Raw genomic sequence first — 22,359 nt, 5'->3', positions numbered from 1 at the left:
TAACCAGGACAGAATCAACAAGTAAATGATGTGCTTACCATTCATATTAATGAAAATTATACACAGATTGATAATGAGTCTCTGGTGCATTCTAAGAAGTCCAGATACCAAGAATATTACTTGAATTTTAAATCTTTACACTTAACAATCTCCTCTAAAGACAAAATTTTGCCTACATGAAATTTGCAAAAGCAGAAAGAAAGATTAAGTTTGCAACGGAATAAATACATAATTGTCACTAAGGTCATCAGAAACAATACCTCTAAGTAAAAAATTGAAAATATTAGTGTTATATATATAATAGCTATCATTAAGAAACATGACTCTTATTTTTGCACAATGTTTGGTCTTTTGGAAGAAGACAGTAGAAAATCTGGGCTGAAAAAATTGGGAACATGCTAGAAGACAATAAGCTAAGCAAGTTCTAGGAGATAAGGATTTCATTATATGTAGGAAGCTCTTCAGAACAGTATCGGACATCACTCAAAGTATTTCCTTGTAATGCTATGTATAAACCATGGGAAGAAAAAGAGGATTAAGCAGAAGCCTATAATTTGTTTAAATGTCAGTCTCACTCAACCAAATGTCAGAAAAGACAGAGCAGGAAACTTAAATCACCATATATTGCTAAGGAAACAGAGTTGCCCAAACCCTGCTATAACAGGTAACTCTGTGGGCAATTTTAAGAGGCAAGTTTGTCACTGAAGTGACCAGAATTACAGAAAAGGTACTATAAAATGCAAAGGATGGCAGAATACAGTCTTAGCAAGAGATAAGCACCATACCAAGTTCTCACTCTTAGAACTTTCAATACAGCAGAGGAAAATGCATTAAATGCTAATAGAGGGAGGCTGTCATTCTGTGATTAAAAACCAGCACATGAAAACACTTAAAATGCTACACTATGCTTTCACATAAATTCGGGCTTACAACAAGATTTAGTCTTTGTGGTGAGATTTCTGGGGAGATGTATAACTATAAGGAACATCCAGTATCAAAACATCCAGTTTCCAACTCTTACAAAGCATCTCTATCAGCCAGTACATTCCACAAAATTACCAAGGTTTAGCTTAAACTCCACTGTATTTTCATCTTAATTTGGCGATCTTCTCAAGTTTCTAACCATATTTTCAATCACCTAGAGGGTTTGGGGAAAACCCTGCTCTGGAAAATCATGTGTTGACCATTTTTACAGGAGGGAAAGAATCTAATATTTTTCAAGGTTTCCAGTAGGAAAAGTTACTCAGATGTTGTTTGAAAGGTTCAGAAGCAGTATGGGCACAATGCAGGAAGACGTCTTCTGTAGAATTTGCAGTCAAGATTCTACCAATGTCACTGAGGGGCAAAAACTGATAACCATGCACAGAAGTGACAGTAAAAAAAAGGAAGCGAGAAAATTAGATCTTAAATATGTGGAATACTATCAATACAAACCAGCCAACAATGTCAGTAAGACTAGACCATAGGTGCTTGATCTAGGATAAAAGTAGGAAAACTTTAGAAAGCCTTAATATTTTTCAGAGCAGATCAAGTACTTGAATTTAGTGTGTAGAAATTGGCCTTAGCTCTCCAGAGTCTCAATTCTGCCATTCCTAGTTGCCATATAGATGAAATGTGACAAACAACTGCTTTTCATGTAATCTTCACTCTTTCTTTCATGCTAGGAGCCAGGAGACTAAAATGCAAATAAGGAGTGTTTGGTGTACTCCCCCAGGCTCTTTCAAGCCACCTCTTGTGAATAGCTTCCAAAACCCAGCTATAATCCCTGTTTTCAGCTACATAGCTGACATCAGGAACAAAGCCTCAGCCATCCCAACTCTGATTTTCCAATAGTCTTCTCTCTCACTACTAAAAAAGCTTGACTAGAGTCGCCGTGAAATACATAGTGAAATCTAATGTGTGAATTGGTGAAAACAAAATGCTTGTCTTTTCTTTTTGATCACTTTCTTTATATTCATGTTACCTTTTTAAAATAAATTCCACAATCTCCCAGAATTTTGTGTTATGTTGTCATTGAACCATAACACTTAAACTTGTTTTGACACTAGTTTGGATGACCTCTTCAGGTTATTGTGTGAAAAAAGTCAACTTTAGCAAAGGTGCATTCTTTCCCATTAAAAATTCTAAAAGGAAATATACAATGGTTTGGATTGGAAGAGACCTTAAAGATCATCTCATTCCCATCACACTTCCAAGGGCAGGGATACCTTCCCTTAGACCAGGATGCTCAGAGCCCTGTCACCTGGTCTTGTGCACGTCCAGGGATGGAGCATCCACAGCTTCCTGTGCCTCACCACTATCACAGGACAGGATTCTCTTGTTAAATCTAATCTAACCCTGTTCTATTTTAGTTTAAATCTATCACCACTACATGTGTTATGATTACATGCCCTTGACAAAAGTTCCTCTCCAGTTTTCTTGTAGTACTGGAGAGGCAACAGTGAGGTCTCCTTGGAGCCTTCTGTTCTCCAGGCTGAATAGCCCCAACTGTGTAAGTCTGTCTTCACAGGAGAGGTGCTCCAGCCTTCTGACCATCTTTATGGCCCTCCTCTGGACTTGTTCTAACAGGTCCACGTACTCCATACTGGGGCCCTCAGAACTGAATGAAATACTCCAAGCAGAGTTTCATCTGAGCAGAGTAAAGAGTATTAATTAATACTAAGTTAAGAAGTTTGTTCTTTGACATTGAGAAAATGGCCAATTGTTTGTGAAAGTGAGATATGTGTATTTCTAAAAGTAGATATTCTAAAGAACTCATAAAGCATTCATTTAAAGGAAAGAAAAGTACAGGTTTTCACCAAAGCCAGAAGAAAGTTGGTGCTGATGTGAAAAGTAGCTAATCCTTTAATAAACTGAGAGCTCCCTGATAGAAAACAATTTATGTGAGAAGAAAAAAAACCAGGAATACTTGACATAGTTGAGAACAGGGGAGAAGGAGGAAGGAGTTAAGTTTTCAAAGCACATATTCTGTGAAGCAATTTTATCTCATATTCTCAGGTGTTCTAAAACACAAATATATCACAAGCCTGAGTGAAAATGCACAGTAAGAGCAGAATTCAGTGCACAGCCTTTTCTACATACACATATAAAACAGATGTAAGTTGCTTTTTACATCACTGCAATTTCCTATAGTGAAACGTAACCTCTGCCAAGATCAGTGCTGACACACGTTTTCATGACCGTCAGAAAACCTTTTGCAAATATATTTTGAGGGCAGCTACTACAGTCACACGAGTTTGTATTTCCAGTCATTTAGATCATGTATAGAAAAAACAGGCACACAAACACACCAAACAGACCATATGAACATAGGAGCTCCTGGATTTTTTTTAGTTTTTGTATATATCAGTTACTGAAAATTCTTTGAGAATATTTATGGGACCTAGGCTGGGATCTGATTATTACCAGCTGTGTAAATCTGCTATGTTTAATTACAATTTTTTTCTATTTTGCTTTTTTCTCAGTCTCATTCTCTTTGTTTCCAGCATCAGATTTTCCTTGGCCAATGTAAATTGTTATGTAAATACATTAAAAGACTCTTGAAAGCTTTAACTTACATGTTTAACTGTGAACCTTTTTTTATTTTTGATTCCCTTATTTTCTCCATGCCAGCTTTCTCTCTGAGCGTTACATGGTCTGCTTTGAAGACATTGTGTACTGCAGGTCCCCCAGAACAATGCTCAGGCCCTTGCAGTGCATGGCAGCTCTTCTGCTATAGTCTCCACTTTATTCCTAAGGACTGCAGTGAACACGATAAAATCTCGCTTTGAGAATGTAAAACCTGTGGAGAGCTCACACAAAACTCTACCATCTGGGACAAGCTATCTGCTTACAGGCTAGAAGACAACAGAGTTCCCTCAGTTCAAAGGGAAGGAGAGAAAATGAAAGCTGACTATCCCTGTGCAGTCAGAAGACAAGTAAAGGATATGTTCTGGAGGGTCCTTGAGGTTTATAATTTTCTGTCTGCAGTGCTTTAGCATATGAAATGTCAAAGGGATCCCTTTTACGTTTTTCAGTGTATTTAAAAGCTATGTTTCAGCCCATGGATGATACAAAAGTACCCTTCAAAGAGTAGCCTTCAAAGACAGTGCCTTAAGTAGGGTTCTATATTTCTCATAAACATAATGACACTGCACATTTCTATGTACTTTTGAAGGTAAGATGTTTGTAACTTTAAACAAGGGTCCACAAAAGGTGTGTTTTCACTCTAATTTTCCTCTTCCACAATAACTCAAATCAAGTATCACTCATTTTAATAAAAAAATATTTTCCCAACATTTCCCCTTGTAACATCTTTCTGAGGGATGCGCATTAGTTCTGATTATGTGTAATACAGATGGTTTAAGCAGTTTAGCACTCCATGTCAGAGACTTTCAGGAGACAAAAAAATCTCCCTTTATTTTCTTATTGTGGTTGGACAACTATTAAGAAAAACATTTGAACATTAAAAACTTGGTAAATTTTAAATATGATCTTTTTAATGTTGAGGCACATTGCAGAATGTTGAAACTGGTAAAAAGTCTGTGATGGAAGTTTCTAATGGCATCAATGTCATCTCTCAGTAAGGTGGCCCTCACAAATTAGCAGCATGTAAATGACAGTTATGGTTATCACAGACACTCATTCACATCAGTTTCTATTCTAAAGAAAAATATTTATTAGTATACGCTTTTTTGCCATGTAAACTGCTCTTGTTCAACCATGAATTGTGGTGAAGAAATCTTTTCTTTGCAAAACAGATTAGATCAATCCCATCCTAGGAAGACAAAAGGCATCATTTGTTATGTACTTTTCAGGAGATGCAAGGACCAGTGTTTGTAACATGAGAAAACAGACACTGAGACGAATAGAAATGCTAAGGAATATGATTGTAAAAGTGACAATGAAGGAATCTGAACACTTTTCATGCAATTCACATCTATATCAACATACCCCCACTGCTGACAGTAGAATCTAGCTCTTTCACAAGCAGCTTCACAAAGGAGGTGTCACCTCTCCCATGAAGACAGGCTGAGAAATTTGGGTGGTTCAGCTTGGAGAAAAGCTCCAGAGGAACTACATAGGACCTTCCAGTACCTAAAGAAGGCTACAAAAAAGCTGGAGGAGACAGACTTTTAGCTTTTGGTACCTAAAGGGGGTTGCAAGAGTGGTGGAGAGGGACATTTGATAAGAGCATGTGGGGACAGGACAAGGGACAATGGTTTAAACTGAAAAAAAAATATGTTTAGATGAGATATAAGGAAGAAATTCTTCTTTGTGAGTGGTGGTGAGGCACTGGAACATGTTGTCCAGAGAAGATGCCCCATCCCTGGAAATGTTCAAGCCCAGGTTGGATGGGGCTTTGAGCAACCTGTTTTAGTGGAGGGTGTCCCTGCTCATGGTAGGGAAGTGAGAAGTAGATGATCTCTAAAGCCCCTTCCAATGCAAGCCATTCAATGATTCTGTGCAAGTGCAGGAAACAGGTATTGGAACTGATGCAGTGGAAAGTAAAAAGATTTTCTCATCTGCACCTAGTTAATCAGTGGCAGAAATGAAAGATTTTGAAGCCTCAGACTGCTTCTGCGTTCAAAAACTTGGTAAATTTTAAATTAGTCTCTCTGGTACTTTATTCAATATGGCAGAATCTCCTGACCAATTGTGTCATTTGTCTCAATCAAGCACCATTCTGCAAATTTAAATTAAGAGCCCAGATTTAAAATGTCCTTATAAGATGGATCCTGATGCAACAACTTGCTCAGCTGACAAATTAATCAGGTGAGAGTCCTGCTGCGCTACTGCTGCAACGTGACTGCAGGTTAGAGCTTAGCTCCTGGGGGGCTGGATCCCATTCCCTGCTTTGACCTGGGCTGCTTTGTCACTCAGGCACGCTATAAAGCTTTTTTTTATCTTCTGCATGTGAAATGGAGACAAAGGCAGTCTCTTGCTTTGAAAAGGTGTTATGAAGAGAAGCCTGTTGAATGCTATAAGGCACACACCGCCCTAGTGTGTGCACATGCATTCCCACCTGCTCTAGACTATTCTGGCAACTAATTTGTAATAGACTACCCATCCTATTTGCCAAGCTGCTACCTATAATTTCAAAAGAAACTTGCAGAAGTACTCCAACTGACAGAGTTTCAATGACATTAAGTTCATAAAACTATGTTGGCAAACCATCGATAACTTTTTTTTTAAAAGTGGGGGAACAAGATGATGAAGATTTGCTCTGTTTATATGTATGTGTACATATTTTCATATGTATGAGAGAGAGGGGGTTGAAGGAGAAAGAACACTTTTCTCCATATGTGTTCTACAAAGAAAAAAAAAACTAATCAAAACCTTTGAGCAAACAACAAATAAAATCTTCAGATGCACAGCAGAAGAAATGAGGAAATTCATTCCAATCCTGTTATTCCCTCTGTATCCAGTGACCTTTTCTAGAAAAGAACATTGTTCTTATGACCTTTATATTATTTTTCTGAATTATGTCTTAGCCTGGAAAAGAAGCAGAGTTCCTTATATGAGAATTACCTTTAGAGGTCATGTTTGAAAAGCTCTTCCAATATAATTTATTTATAATGATTTTGGAAGATCTAGAAATCATTGCATTTTACTCTTACTGAACTTCATAAACTTGCAGAGGAATCTGTGGGGCTAATTCCTTAGCTTAAACTGAATTTTACATTCTTCTACTGAAATGTGTCTTGCTTCCTATCCAAATATGAATTATATGTATTTCTCCATTTTTCATTATGGTACACATTCTCCAGGTTTGTGCTTTTAGCTCAACAAGACTGTTTTTATGGCCCATACTCATCTGTGCAGGTCTACTGCTCAACATAATAAGATCCTGAAAGTTCAAATATGAACTGCAGCTCCTGCAGAAGGGAGACACAGTCATTGGCATCATGACTTGATTTGATGTAGACCTTTGCTGATCAGCTGCATATCTTCTAATTTTGTCATTAAGATAAGTATTTCTCACTAAAATTCACAAAGACTTTCTGAAGAATGAACAACAGAATCATCTTTTAAATACCAAATAAAAAACCAAAAGAAAACAACACAGGTTGCATTTTAAAATAGGATAAACATGGGTTTTCACACTTAAACAAGGCTTACCTGATACACAATAGAGATGGGAAAAAAAGCCTCTAGGCAAATGTTTGTGGAAAAGAATCTACAAGTTGTGCTACATCACCAATGTAACAGCAATTAAAAAATATTTGATATAATGAAAAAACCCAGTACTCAATGTGGTTCACATGAACTGGAATATAGCTTTTAATGGAAATAACAGACTTTTACACTTTCCTCAGCTATGGGGAAATATATTTGGAAGACTTGAATTCCTATATCAGATTTTGGGCATCGAAACACTGGAGAACATCGTGAGGAGAGAAAGTATACAAGTCTAGAAGATAGAAACTTGGGGAAGATTTAAAAACAGACTTGCTTAGGTAACTAGATGAAGGAAAAGCAGTATTAAAACTTCTAAGTATATATACAGTAGCTGTGTAAACAAAAGGGAATAGCAATCTTCCCTCAACATTGAGGGAACAGGAAGTATCATCCAATGTGATCCTAGTAATTTCTAGATGAGTCCAGTTTATGCAGATAGATAAGTCACCAGTAACAAAAGAAACTGTGCATCAAGCTGCCTTGCATAACTTTAACTTTTCCCTGAGGCCAGCTTTCTGAAAAGAGCCAGTCTTAGAACCTGGACGTTTTAAAGAACTCATTTCAGATTAGGAAAACCAAATACATTATGCAATAAGCATACTGTTACTGTATAGAGATAGCCCCACAGGTCTTATTTCAACTCCAAAAAATTACTTTTTCTTCCCAAAATGCAATCTTCCCCAAACAATATTTGAGTTCAAAAAGAAAAAAAAAAGAAAAAAGAAAAAAATAAGGGGACTATTTTCTCATTTGACAGAATTTGAAGATGCTGTAGTCACTGTTCGGCATTTTTTTTAAGTGCAGCAGTCATTTGCATAATAATTACAAGGTTTAACAGTAGCATTAATGGCCAAAAGACATACATTCCAGTTAAACTAATGACAGAATTACATTACACATTTTAATGCAATTTAAAAATGAAAGCTCTTCAATTCTAAAATGTCATACAGATCCCCAAAGCTCAGCAATGTTGCTGTTTTAAGAAGGTAAAACCTCTTCCCCAGTCCACCGTGAAAGCTCTGCTCTTTAGTGACTTTCAAAACCCTATTCATAAATACTGATTAGGTACTATTTCACCATAGGGTGCAGCATTATTAGCAGAGCTCCCTACCCAGGGCGAAAATGGAAATGTTAGTATAGTAAATCAGGCCAAATGTCCTGGTAATTCTATACATGAAAGATCATCTTTAATAAACAGATGTTAACTTGGGACTCAGCTCATTTTATTTTTAGTATGCAAGTGTCAAATGCTGCAGACTGGTTTAAGGTGGAAAAGCTATGGGCAAGGAGTGCATAATATGATTGCATTTAAAGGGAAAAAAGCTTGGAGGCACAGACCATTTGGAGTGCAGCTGGCTGACAAAACTGCAAAGGCACCGGATCCAAGAGACAATTTATTCTGCTAAATAACGGGTCACATATGTTACCTGCCACCTTCCAGAAATTGCCACAAATTAACTACTTTTACAGCTTGTTACGAAAGGCTTCTGTACACCTGCAGAGTTCTTAGGCTGCTCTTTGGACTAGTGACTCATAATACCTGCTTGAGCATAAAATGCATTAAATGCATGAGGACTTTTGTTTCAACTGTAGAATCATTACAGAAACAGTGTAGTAATTAGGGACGTAATTAGCCACTGGCTATATTTTATTCTTTGTACAATCATTAAATGCACAATTAACTGCTCTCTCCATTTTGTTCTTAAATGCAGTATTTCATAAAAAAACCCAAAATCCCCGGAAACAACACAAACCCACATATTACCCACGATATTTGGGAGCAATTACACTAACAGAGCAATTTCCCTGCCTCCATGATAACTCTGCCTCAGGCAAATACTTCAGATTCCCTCTGTTCCTTGAAGTATGAAGGATTCTTGAATGTTTGGCCATGCTGGAGCCTATAGTGTCCTTAGATGTCACTAGAGGGAGGATAACATCACTTTGCAGCAGGTGGCTTTCTACCCAGAGATGTGCAGGTAACAATTAATTACCACACCCCTCTCCTTTTTGATGAGTTTCTTTTAAACAATGGCACTTCCACCACTGGTAAACAGGAGTTCCAACATTGTTTCCAACAATATCAATGAAACACAACATGAGGCTGGAAAATTGAGTATTATTTCAGCTGCAGATTCATACCACATGGTATCATTTACCCTCCACAGTCCCAGGAAGATACCTTATATTGGCAGTAGGAAGATAATGTAAGTCTTCCGTGTGGCTGCATGCACTTTTCCATTCTTGGACTTCATAAAGTTACCTTATTTGTAAGCATTATGCATCATGGATTGGAAAAACAAGCTCATTTTAATTGCCCTAAAAAATCTCTCCTTTAGCCAAACCCATCTCTGATTTAAGGGGAGAAGTTAGTCTGCCTGTATTTCATCATGCTCAAGTTCCCAGGCTCTACTTTAGGTTTTACACAATTTCTTGGCCGAAATCAACACTTAGATACATAAGAGACTGCACTAAAGGAAACATCCCTCCCTTTTCTAGTGAAAATTAAAACCTATGTGTGATCCCGAAGGAGAATCTTTGGACCATGGAGTACTGCAAATCCTTGCTTCACACATGAAGCCACTTCAGTAATAATACGAGTTCTAACAGAGCTATGGATGTCCCAGAAGTTATGCAAGAGAAGGTTGGTGCCAGACCTGTGACCAACATGCCCAACACTGAAAACAGCACAAAGGAAAACCATGCCAAAGATTTGTTCTTAGCTTGGCAAAGAGATTGCTTTTGCAATCTATGGTGTTATCAACACTAGCAAGTGTCTCATTACAACTCTCCAGAGAAATGGAGCAGGAGAGCAGCCTTCAAGAGAATCAAGAAATCAAACTGGTGTGGCAAAAGCTCACTAAACATTACCAACTATGACACATGATTCAATTTCTTCCAGGAGTTTCATAGCACTGTGTTGTTGAGAAAATCAAATACATTGCATTTAACTGCTCAGGGACTTTTAGGATTTCCAGTGAAGAATGAAGGAATTTCTACAGAGTGGTAAACAGAGAAGATTTTTCTATGGAAAGATCTTTTTCTCCTGTGTATTCTCTACATTCCTGACATCATGAGTCTCAGTTTATCAGAATAAACTTTGTTCCCTTTCTGAATGACATGAAAGCTAAAAGGACTTTTTAGCTCTAAATATGAGCTTTTTTGTGTGTCCCATGTAAAATTCCATGATATCATAACAGAACCAGTCATATAGCTCTTTGACTGGAGGAAGACAACTGCAATTGCTCAAATTATCTCAGTTCAATTATGTTATTTTTATTTATGGTTCAAAATAGGCTGTGATGATGCAGAAAGAAAAAATCCTTCCTCTTGCTTACAGATCTCTCCAGTCTTCCTACCACAGTCTGTAACTCCAATGCTTTAATTTGTACCAACTCAATTTTCAAGGAGATTTGTCTCCTCTCCTGCTATGTATAATACGCATACCATATAAATCATACAAATCAGGAAAGAAGATGTGAGAGGATGGGAAAAATAGTTACTATCAGGAGAGAACTGAAATGCTTTGAGTTTACCAGTGTGTTGCTTAAAATATGTGGTTTAGCAACTCTTGCTGGTTTTGCACCAACTTGGGAAATCTTATCTTAAAGATGAGCTTAAAGATTGCAGTGTTACAAAATAGACAAATAGCAGTGTAAAACAATACCCAGAGCACAAAAGCTACCCTATATAACTAGAATATGCTGGCTGGCCCTTTACAAATTTGTAATGATATTTAATTCCTTTCTTTCTCCCTATGGAGGACCACAGATTAATTAGTGATTTAGGCACCACCCACAACTGCATCTTTATTTCTCCTGATTTCTAGCATCAACACTAGATAAGTGAGGTGGAAATTGCTTTGAAGACTGCAGTCATGTTCCCTGATGGTGTGTATAACAAATGCACAATCATATGTCTAAAAGGGAGTCACAATTTACCACAAAAATAGTCTCTTGACAGAACTTAATCATGACAATGTAGCAGTCTAGGTAGGCTATGAAAGTTAGTCAAGCCTCTTAGAATAAAGATTTAGAATAATGCTTTAGGACATTTAGAAAACAAAAATAAATCCTTATTTTTCATAATACTGAAATACAGCTTGTATCATTTTGGCACAAGTTTATTTTGCTTACTGTTATTTGTATTGTAACATAATGATCTTCTACAAATTTTTTTAAATATAATTTCTTCCCTTCCTTAATAAAGGATTCATTCTTGGATTCTGGATACCACTTCACATTTCACAGGGCAGACAGCAACAACCGTGGCATTGCTTTTACTGGCATTTGGGTAAATTAACTATATAATGAGTCCTTGGTTGTCCTTAACCAAAACTTTGCTGGACAGGTTCATTTACAATGCTCAAACAGAATGACCTTCCAATCTGGCTTAGAGGCCCCTAGATTGCTATAAATGTGACCTGACATTTCCTTATGGGTGAAAAAATTAGATTATAGCAAAGAATACAATAACATAATTCTATTTCAGGGCCTAAGTGAAAGTGATGGTCAAACAGATTAAGATGTAAAATTCCTTTGTAAAATTAAATTATTTATAATATGATGCATACTCCTTGTTTTATCTGTCATATAATACAATTATTTCATACAGTGTAGCAGCTGTATTCATTGGTGCTGCTGACAAAACAAAAATAGTGTCATTGCCAAAAGGGGATCAAGAACTTCGGAGGGCAGTTATTATGACTTCTAAAGTTTCATCTTAAAAATAAAAACATTTGCAAATTTTGCTGGTTTTTATAATGGTATTTGGCCACTAAGTAGTTTTTTCACCTATAATGCTAGTCAAAATCACTCAATTTCTACAAGTCTTTTAACAGTATTGATATATTAAATTACTACATATTATCATGCTCTCCTCAGATTGTCAGCTGTCTCTAATACCTTACAATATTTTGTAAGGTCCCAAAGAGACTAGGTGCAATTGTTTAAAAGTCTAAATGTTTCGTAAGTAACTCTCATTCAGTAGTTAAAATATCTAAATATCATCAATTAAGTTAGTGAATCTGTAGGATCAAAATCAGAAGCAGTTGCAGATACACTTTTAAAATTCTTTTTTAGTGTAACTCTTAGGATCCTTATCATAGTAGAACTTTTAGGTAATTTCTTCAACTACTCAATTCTCCTGGAAAGTTCTGCTGATCAGACCATATACTTGAAATGTATGGTGAGCTTATAGTAATTAATTCACCATAATTAATGATATTTATAATGGACACTTTCAATTTCAACCTTCAGTTATATAGTGCTATTTTAGTGTTCATGTTTCTCTTTGTGATGTTTGAGCTGTTGCAAAGCTTCTTTACAAGAAAATAGAAGCAAAAAGGAAAAAACAAGTTAATCAAGGGGAAATTGTATGGATTTCCAGAAACTCATATTTCATTCTGACAATTCAATATGAAAACAGAGAAAAGTCTGGTGACTGTATTCTGCTTAATGGCTCTGCTGTGTAGGTGTCTTAGTGAAGTAATGCACACACACAAACAACAACAAAGAACAAGATAAATAAATCCTGTATATGTTGGGAAATAAGGCACTAAAACAGGCTATCTTTTATCAGCCCAGCAGTGTTTAGTAATAAAGACACTATTCACAAAGCATTTCTGCAATTCCAAAAACAAACTCATCTGAGAAAATGAAGTGTCTCTCTTCTACATCCTGGAATATTTTGAGTTTAAAATTATTTCTTTCACAGAGCACCTCCATGTTGCCTTTCTTTATACTGTTTTAATTCAATGGGCAACTAGCTTACAGTATCAAACTCTAAAAAAAAGAATTCTGACCAATGTTTGTTTAATCTCGGTTAGGCACATAAAACTCTGTGTTCTAATCTAAATGTTACACCTGTATTTGATCAACACTTCTGCCAAGACCTTGTAGTAACTCTGTAAATACTATCTATCTTTGTGCAGTGATTTTTCAAAAGAAATTTTTTCTAGTGTTAGCACAAGTTTCATGTCCTTCTAACCTACTGCCAAATTATATTTTTTCCGTTAGTCTTTGGATCTACCAAACCTATAATTTTCTTAAGATTGTACTTAATAAATTGTCCAGGATGGCAGATGTTCTTAGTAGGGGTTCGGCATTTTCAAATTCATTAAATTCATTAAATTCATTAAATTCATTCATTCCCGTTCATATCATGATCAAACAAAACTTCTCTTAATCCCTGCTTCATACTCTTGTGGCATGAAACTGAATCTTCCTGCATGGCACCAAACATTGAGTTGCAAAAGCTCTGCATTGTGTAGGAATTGCTCAGCGAACTTGTTGTAACATACCAGAGATTCCCAAGGCCAGACGTGAAGTATACTATTACAAGCAAAACACCAAAGGACCATTTGAAGATGGGAAATATTATTTATCACCATGACTCAGAATCTTAGACATTTGAGATTAGGTCCTTAGTCTACCTAGACAAGTTAATACTGTTGTAGGTTAGTAGCTCACCTGCGTACATAAAACATATTTGTGAGGTCACAGAGCACTAAACATTTTTCTCTTCTTTTATTCTAGTTGTAAAACACTGCCTGTAATGTGCCTTCAGTGCCACATTGCTCAGAAAGGTGAAGGCAACACCAAATAATACAGATCCTTCACTTATTGCTCCACAATGCCACCAAAAGAAACCCCTCACACATAGAAATAGTGCTGAACTGCCTAGAAGCAGAGTGCCATTGTTATTTCATGGTCAACAAACTCTGCATCTCAACGAATGTCTTTCACAAAGCTGTCTGTTATCCTGAGTTCAGACTTCAAATTCCTTCTGTTGATATCAGACCTCATTTTCCGCGTAGCATTAGCCTGATCTTAACATAGCACAAGTATGATTTTGGGAAGAGCTTTTGGAATATTATTAAGTACATAAAAATCATTCAGTTGCTTAGATGAAGTTTTCTTAAGTAAATCTGCATCACTTGTCCCTAAAATAACAGCATTTAGGCATCTGTGCAACTAGAAGGTTTCTTAACGACTTCATAATACCCCAAAAGAGGCAATTTTTCTTTTCCAAGGAAAATCAGGTCAAATACATGAAAATCAAAAAAAATCCAAATAGGTACCCCCCTTCTCCTGCCCCCCCGGCCCCCCTGTGCCTCTGGAACTTAAAACCCAAAAGTAACAAACAAAGAACCCCCCAAATCCCCTAAACAAACAAAAAACTACCCAGGAACATCTTCTGTCATATTGTATTTCAGTATGTGGTTCCCACAGACGAGATTTGGCTAAGAGGAAAAGAAAGGGGAAAACATCTTTTCTTTTCATTTCAATATTTTCAAATTAGTAGGATAGCTCAGTCAGTTATAACACATCTAAATTACATTTTTAAGGGGAATCTGAATTAGTTGAAAGCAACTTAGTTAAAACTGGGTTTTTTCAATAGAGAACACAAATGTAGGAAGTGCATTCCTGGAGCAAATTATCACATTGCCCTATCTCCATTTCAGCTGCATATTCAAAGACAGCACAAGACCAGACAATTAATAAGGCAATAGAACATCTAAGGAGTGCTGGTAGAATATAGAGTTTTAGAGTTTAGTGCTCTTTTTTCTTTATTCTCCTTTTCATCCAATTAGCAGGAAACTGAAGAGATTTTACAGTTATATTCATCACCTGCTTCCTACATTGCTGTATTTAGGTTCTTTATGACAATAGATAATCTAATTTGGGAGACTAATTATACTGAAATGAGAAAAAAGTATTCTATCAAAGCAGGTTCATCTTCAGCAGATGTATATGAATACACAGTTTTCAGAAAGAGATACACAATTAGAAGAATATGAAGATTGTTGCTCCTGTTGGAAAGACAACTGAACCTCTGAATCAAACCATCAACCACTGCACTTTTAAAAATTAAATCCAGCATTGATTTTAGCTCACTTTGTAAAGAAAAGCCCAGCATCATGAACACAATTTTGCTGTGATTTAATTGTTGTTATGCCATTGCTGCTCTAAGTAACAATAATTTACAGAAGTAACCCAGGGCACTAATCACTGTCACTGCTCATCCAGTACCAGAAAGGGACAAGCAGACTTCAAAGTCCTCAAGGAGCCCAAATGGCACTGTCAGAGTCATGATGCCATAGTTATGCTAAACCAGTGCCAGACAACAGTAAAAAGGCAGTAATCACCCCTGTGGATAAAAAGGTGCATAGAAGCCATCACTGCGCAGCATGGGGCAGGCTGTAACAAAACAGTTCATGCTAAGGGAACACAATTGATTTTTCTCAGTCCCCACAAAATCAGAACAAGGAGACATGTGGCATTTCCATGAGTAATATTTTCTCATATGCAGATGGAAGTATCTGCAACGTGACTGTGTTCTCTGATACTGGTTGGAGTTCTGCTGCAAGGATTCAGTTCTTTAGCAGTTTATTTGGGGTGGTGGAACACAGTGTATGTAGATTTTTTGCTTCACCTTCTTAAAACCTTGCTGTTGAAACTATTAAATGGAACTATCCAATCTCTCAAAATACCCAATTTCAAAGATATAATGTATTAAACTTCAAAGGTTTTTATGTATGTCTGTAATCAATCTAAGTAATGGCATTGTACACAATTTTCTATTCCGAATGAAATTACCACAAAATTTAAAAAATGAGTTTAGTATTAAAGCTGTGGGCCAGCTCCACATTTTAGTGTAGGCTGCCATTTGTAAGGGCTAAATAGTCACTAGCACAGTGACAGAATAATAATTAAATTAGATTGCCTTCTTACATTATAACAGAAAAGAAAAACTCAGAGAATCATTTTGCTTCATCTCTTTACTTTAGCAAAGGTCAGTTTCAACTCATTTTCATGGTTTTCTTTTTACTTTAGGTCAACAGACTCATGCATTTAAAACAAAGCCAGAGCAGTTAATTAACATATGCTGATTGAGTAAAAAGTTACTAAAAACATCCTTGGTGAATAACCAATATAATTCTGCAGAATATGGTGCTTATAAGACTCATATTAAACAAATAAGAATTCTTGCTAGAAATGTGAAATTATAATTTAATAAGAAAAGCAGCTAGCTTAACATTTTTAATTATTTTGATTCAAAGAATTTTGTAAAAGGGAAGCTTTATAATGAGTAGAGTCTGTCCTACAAATGCATCTTGATGATATGTAAAAAGCACATAGTTTAGATTACACATGGTAGTTGAACCCTAATGCCAAGAGGTAGAATGAATACAAACAGGTCTTTTTGTAAGGTAATAAATATAAATACCTGAATGAAAAAAAATTCTATATGCTAATAAGGATGGAAAAAGTCAAAAGCAATAGTAAGATTTTGCAGTTGCTACCTTGGACCAGTGCATACAATTTAGAAAATGCTATTGGGAAAAGAAAATTCAAAAGTCCAAGGTATTGTAGTTACTTTATATGAACTAGTGTAATCAGAAATCTACAAAATTCAACATAGGTTTTAGACAACTCCTTTCAAAGCTCTTTCAAAATACCGACTAAAATTACCACTAAACATTTAAAAATGTTAAGAAATGCAATAAATATGTACAAAGTATTAAAAATAGACCAAGTTTTAGTCCACTGGAAAAGAATTTAATTCTAAACTTAACACTGATGGAAACTTCTTTACATCATGTTTTGTGTCAGGAAAAGATTTTGTCTAGTCTCAGACAGCCATTCTTCAGCTCTGATTTGGTGCCAAAGCAAGATGCAAATGCTAAGGATAAAAGAATATTTTACCTCCTTAGTCTAATACTCCCCTGAGTCTCCTTGTCAACAGGTACCTCTGTATTTATAGTTTTACAAGCTCCTTTTCTTTTCACTGCACCAGTTCCATGGAAAATCACTGCTGCTGTGACAAACTGCCTGCCATTGTGAGTGGATGCCTGGTACTGATCTGCTGGCAGGGGGTTAAAGCACAACAGATTCGAAGTCTCTCTTCAGAAATTAACACCAAGTTGCTGAATTGTTGCTCACAGGTAGCACAAGTACCTTGTTGTGGTTTAACTCAGTTTCCTGACAGGAAGAGATGAGCTAAAACTTTATTGCAAAACAGCGAAAGAATACCCTGTAAGTATTCTGTTAAATTCCTTATGACATGCTAAATACTTGGTGGTCCCTTCTTCTGACATATGTAACATTCTTAGCAAAAGCAAACTATCTTTACATGACTGAAACTACACGCATATGACTGGCAATGGAAAGTATTGCAAGGAGGGAAAGAAGGGTTTCAAGCCAAGCTGAAATACTTTTGTAATAGATTTGTAGAAGTAAATTTACAATGAGTCCAAAAAAGTCTGAGTTAACAGGTACAGTAAAGACATTTAAAAAAACCCCCTGCCTTATCCTCCCCTCATTTTGTTTTTAATCTGGTATGTGGCAACAGTAAGAGGAAAATAATTTCCTTCTTTTAAATTGAGCAACATACATAGTAAGGAGAAGTACTGTTAAGGGAAGAAAATAGTGTATTTTACCTGACACTCTGGCTGAGTGTGAGGAAAACAAGCTGCTTGTAAACAAAATCTTTCCCGAAACTGGGTACTATTAAAATCAGGAAATAGAGACTGCAGTTACATAGGTGCTTATGTGAATTTGGCCTGAAGAACTGCATGCTCACCTCCACTTGAAGCCTGCATTCCCTTCCACCCGTGAAGCCCAGTGCCTCCCCAGCTCTGATACACCTCTCGTATCCAGCAGCCTTTTGCTCCTGCTCACTGCCCTGCTTTTCTGTTTGACAGCTATCTCTGGCTCTACTGCAAGCCAGAAAACAGCAGCAGCATTTAAGTCATTTTTAATCCCGGTATATTGGATCATTAATACAAGTCTCTGTAGACACACTGTTCAGAACAAGTGCTTCAGCAACATATTTACAAGATGCTTACATTTTTTTTCAGCTAAAACTGTTTCCTCTGCTCTCTTTCCTGCCTCCAAGGAACTATCACTCAGACAAGAGTTCATCTTTTGCATACAAATTATTAACAAGATGTAGTGGCATTAGGCAGACCATTTGCTAAGTAATTAAATAACCTACCTCAGAAAACATGGGGAAAAATAAAGTGAGAGTTTCCAGATGGTACAAATTTTTACTTTAGCCATTAAAATTAAAAGGCAAATTAGGAATATGTGTGCATGTGAAGTTAGTATATTAATTTAAATTACTAGTCAGATGTAATTTAGCCAGGATACACTGAAAATCTCATCTTGTATTTCTTTTTCAACCAAGATGAGTGTCACTAGCACTAAAATCTCTTTCTCAAAAGAGGTGTTCTGTATAAGCCTCCCCTAGCAAAGACAATCAGTCTGACTGAACAACACAAAGTTGGGAGCAAATGTTCTTGCTGAAATCCAAGCCACTTTTTCAGCTTTCAAATCAGGCACTTTGGAAGTCTCAGATGTCAAAATCATTAGCCATCTTGGAAATCTAGAAAAAGGAAAGAAATAATTAAGGATGACTTTAATATTGTTTGCTGTGGTTGTCTTTACTGCTGACTCTGCTGTGAAACTGAGATACAAGTATGTTGCCTTTACAAAAAGACTGAAACAGACCCCAGCAGGGTGTATTTTCCCATGTGCTCAGCTGTATTCTTACCCTAATGGATGATCCTCAAACATTAAGAAATTGCATTAAGTCTCTGTGTGATTGGTGAACTTATTTTCAGGGGGATTTAGCTTCCGTATAGGTTCTTAAATAAACAGGCCAGACTTTCAAAAGCATTCAAGCATTTTCCTTCTTTGCATCTCCATAGGCACTGCTGTGCTGGAAATGCCATGATACTTCAGCTGAGACTGACTCCGGCTGTGCAGCAACAGGAACACCTTGGAAGCACATCCAGGGCAATCTCATTGGTTACCCTGTAAATGAGCTCCTGGCATGTCCTGTTTATCAGGGTACAGATGAAAGTGTGCATAGAGCAGCTTATTCTCATGCAGCTGCATGGAAATATCCTGTACACTGTGTCCAGGAGCTGTCCTGTGGCCACTGCAAAGCAAATTCATGGGTATGGAGGTTTCCCAGAAAAGAGGAACTGTGTGTGCTACACAGGTGAGCAGATAATGCAGGCAGGATGTGCTGAGGCTGAGTCTGAGATCCTTAAAGACAAAATGACCAAGAAAATTCCCGGGTGTCTTGAGAGCACCAGGCTTCCTTCAGTCCCTGAAGAGGCAGATGTAAATATGGACAACTCTTATGTGGTACTGAGGAACTCACCTTTTCCCTGCTGAGCAAAGTCAGTTCCCTGATCTCCATAAAATATTCTGTATGTTTTGTTTTCTAATCTCTAAACCTGTCATCACTGTAGCCCCTGACATTTGGCATCAGCATGTTCAGCAATAGTCATGGAAAGCTTATTACTGCTTTATTTGTTTATTAGTGTTTAAAACTGCATGGTAAAGGAAACACATTTCCAAAGTCCCCTGTTCCACTTTTTCATCTGCAAGTACTGCAGGAAGAGTATTTATTGTGCAATTTCTCTCAAAAAGGCACAACCTGCATTAGTGACAGAGACCTTTTAATGGATTTTCTGTGCTCCCAGACCTGAAAACCTAACTACCCTGTCAGTATTCATACTAGGGGTTACTTTTAAAAGTCTTTGTGCAGATTTAAATGTCCCTTGGATTTAATTTAAGTCAATAACACCAAAATGTCTAGTGCACTTTTTTTTACAAAGTACTGCATGTTCATGTTATGTACTGAGAAGCAGCATATCCAGTAGATATGATTACTGAACCAGAACCTAGAAATCTAGGCACTATCCTAGCTCTGCCACAATTTACTATGTGATTTTTGAACTATTCCTTCATCTTCCCAAACTTCTGTTTCCTTCCCTTTTTTTTGTTGTACTTATTTAGAATACAGTTTCTTACATGGCAAACACCCTCTCTCTTGTGCCCTTAGCAGAAGGATTTATGACCTGAAGTGCAACATCTAAATACAGATTGTTTAAACAGTGCTGATACTGATGTAAACAAGAAACATTAGCATAAATATTTCCTTTTTACCAAAAGCAAGTGTAGCATTTCTTGCTTATTCCAGTAATGTTAATTATTGCTGAATGTAATCAAGAGCACAAGAAGAATATGCTTTTCATTTGCATGTCATGCAAAGCAGTTCTTTGGTTTGAAGCCATCTGTTTTTATATTCCAGATGTGATTTCCCAGAGTAGATCACAGATAACTCTCCTTCATCCCACGAACAAAAAAACCAGATTATAAATCTGGGAAAACAAGAGTAGCCTTTTGTTATTGTAGGTATTAGTGTTTTAGTTTGGATTTGGGATACTTTTTACTCATTGCTTATACTGCAAACTGTTCTAGAACATCCTTCCTTGGGCAATTTACTCATAACATATGCTTGTTAATGGAAACTTGACTTTTATAAAAAAAATATAAATGTTCCAAGACAAAAATAAAAACATGTTCTTTCACCCTGCAGGCAAAAAGTATTCTATTCTTGACTTCAAAAACAGTGATGGCATCTGGAAAATCCCTTTGAGAAAAATGCACTAGTCTAACTTCAAAAAGGAGGAGCTGAGGTGTAGTATAGACCCACAACACCTGTCCTCTCTGCTCACAGCAGCTGAGGCACCAGCACCAACTGGAAGATAAATCAACTTGCACTGACGTGTCCTTTGGACAGCTCAGCTGTACCTGCAATACTACACAGGCACTGCAGTGTAGATATAACCTTGTTTATAACACTTTAATATCACCACTGAACATTGCACTTATGTTGTAAATATAATTTTGTGCAAATTGAATAAATTATTCAGACTTTGTCTGTTATAGAAAACTGACCTGCTTTACCGACACGGCTGGAAAGGGATTACTGTCTTAGTGTGGACACTTCATACCACTACAAAGGTGCCTGTACAGGAAGGATAATAAACTACACAAATATAAATCAGTTTTAAGTGTCTGTAAGTGCCCTTATTTCCCAAGATCGGGGAACTTTATTGTTTTCAAATAATAATTTCCTATTGGCTCAAAACTGTAATAAAAGACCAGATTTCTGATTATAACTAACTGGGAAAAAAACTCCAAACCCCGCAAAACATTAAAAAATTCCCCAAAACCACAAAACATAAAAGAAAAAACACAACCCTACATTCTTCCCTAATCTTTTAAAAGAAGAATTACTGTGAGGATTTGCGTTAGTTCTATTCAATATACTTTTTTATAAGAATGAACATAAACTGCTCTAAAATTTTTCCATATATAAAGGTGTACCTCCTGGGATAAGACATCCATTTTCCTTTTACTCTATTAGCTATTACCACTTTTCCCAGCTTTCTTAGAAGAATAAGATAAAAAGAAAACACTATAAGTCTCTTTCAATCTTCTCAAGTATTTCTTCACAAAACATCGCAGGATATTATATACAAGTTTATAGGTACTTTCTGTATTTTCAGCTAATGAGTAGGCCCAGTTTTGAATAATTTCAAGCAAGAATGCTTAAATTCAAGAACATATAATCCTAAACACCAAACACTTGTTTTACACTCTTTGACCCCAGTGTCCAGACAAGTGCATTGCAAGTTCACACACAGAGGCATTTGAGTAAATCCCAGTTAGATCAGATTAAATCTAGCAAGTGGATGTGACAAGTGAACAGGGATACTGATCCTGATCCTGCTTACTACTGTAGTTTAGCCCGTCTTCAGCAACCCACCCAGGCTCTGCTCTGTCCCACGCCCTTCACGACTGTCATGACCAAGGACTGCTGCAGAGTGCTGGGTTTCAATGCAGTCTGATCAGCACATGGTGAAACTTACCTTGCCAGCTACACGAAGGCTACACAAAAGCCTAAAAAAGCTGCGGGAACCAACACACTCTTTAGCAATCCTCAGGTTCACACTGCTTTTATTTCCCTCAGACCCTGGCCCTCGCCGTCTCAGATCAATAGCTGTGAGCTGGCAGTGGCCCCTGCGCACCTGCTCCTCAGTGGGGCTGGCCTGTGTTGCTCAGCCTCTGCCCCACAGCCCTGCAGCACGGTTCATAAGCTGTGATGGATAAACTGCCCTGCTCATTAGAATGCCAAGTGGTGCTGACCCCTGCAAGCCTTCATCCCTGGTGCAGCTGCTGCACACTTGAGGGGTTTGTGAACAGCGTTATGGAACACAGCCCCTGGCTTGCACCGGCTCTTCTCCCTTGCTTTTTTGTTCATATTGGCCTCGCCTAAAGCTTTGCTAAAGTGCTAACGTTTGCATAATATGCTGCTTCTCCTGCTGAT

The sequence above is a fragment of the Corvus kubaryi genome, unplaced genomic scaffold (assembly GCF_017639235.1).
Source record: "Corvus kubaryi isolate FWS band 111438036 unplaced genomic scaffold, C.kubaryi_AGA036_p1.0 split3-37296, whole genome shotgun sequence".
In the NCBI taxonomy this organism is placed as follows: Eukaryota; Metazoa; Chordata; class Aves; order Passeriformes; family Corvidae; genus Corvus; species Corvus kubaryi.
Note: the sequence above shows the minus strand (reverse complement) of the source record.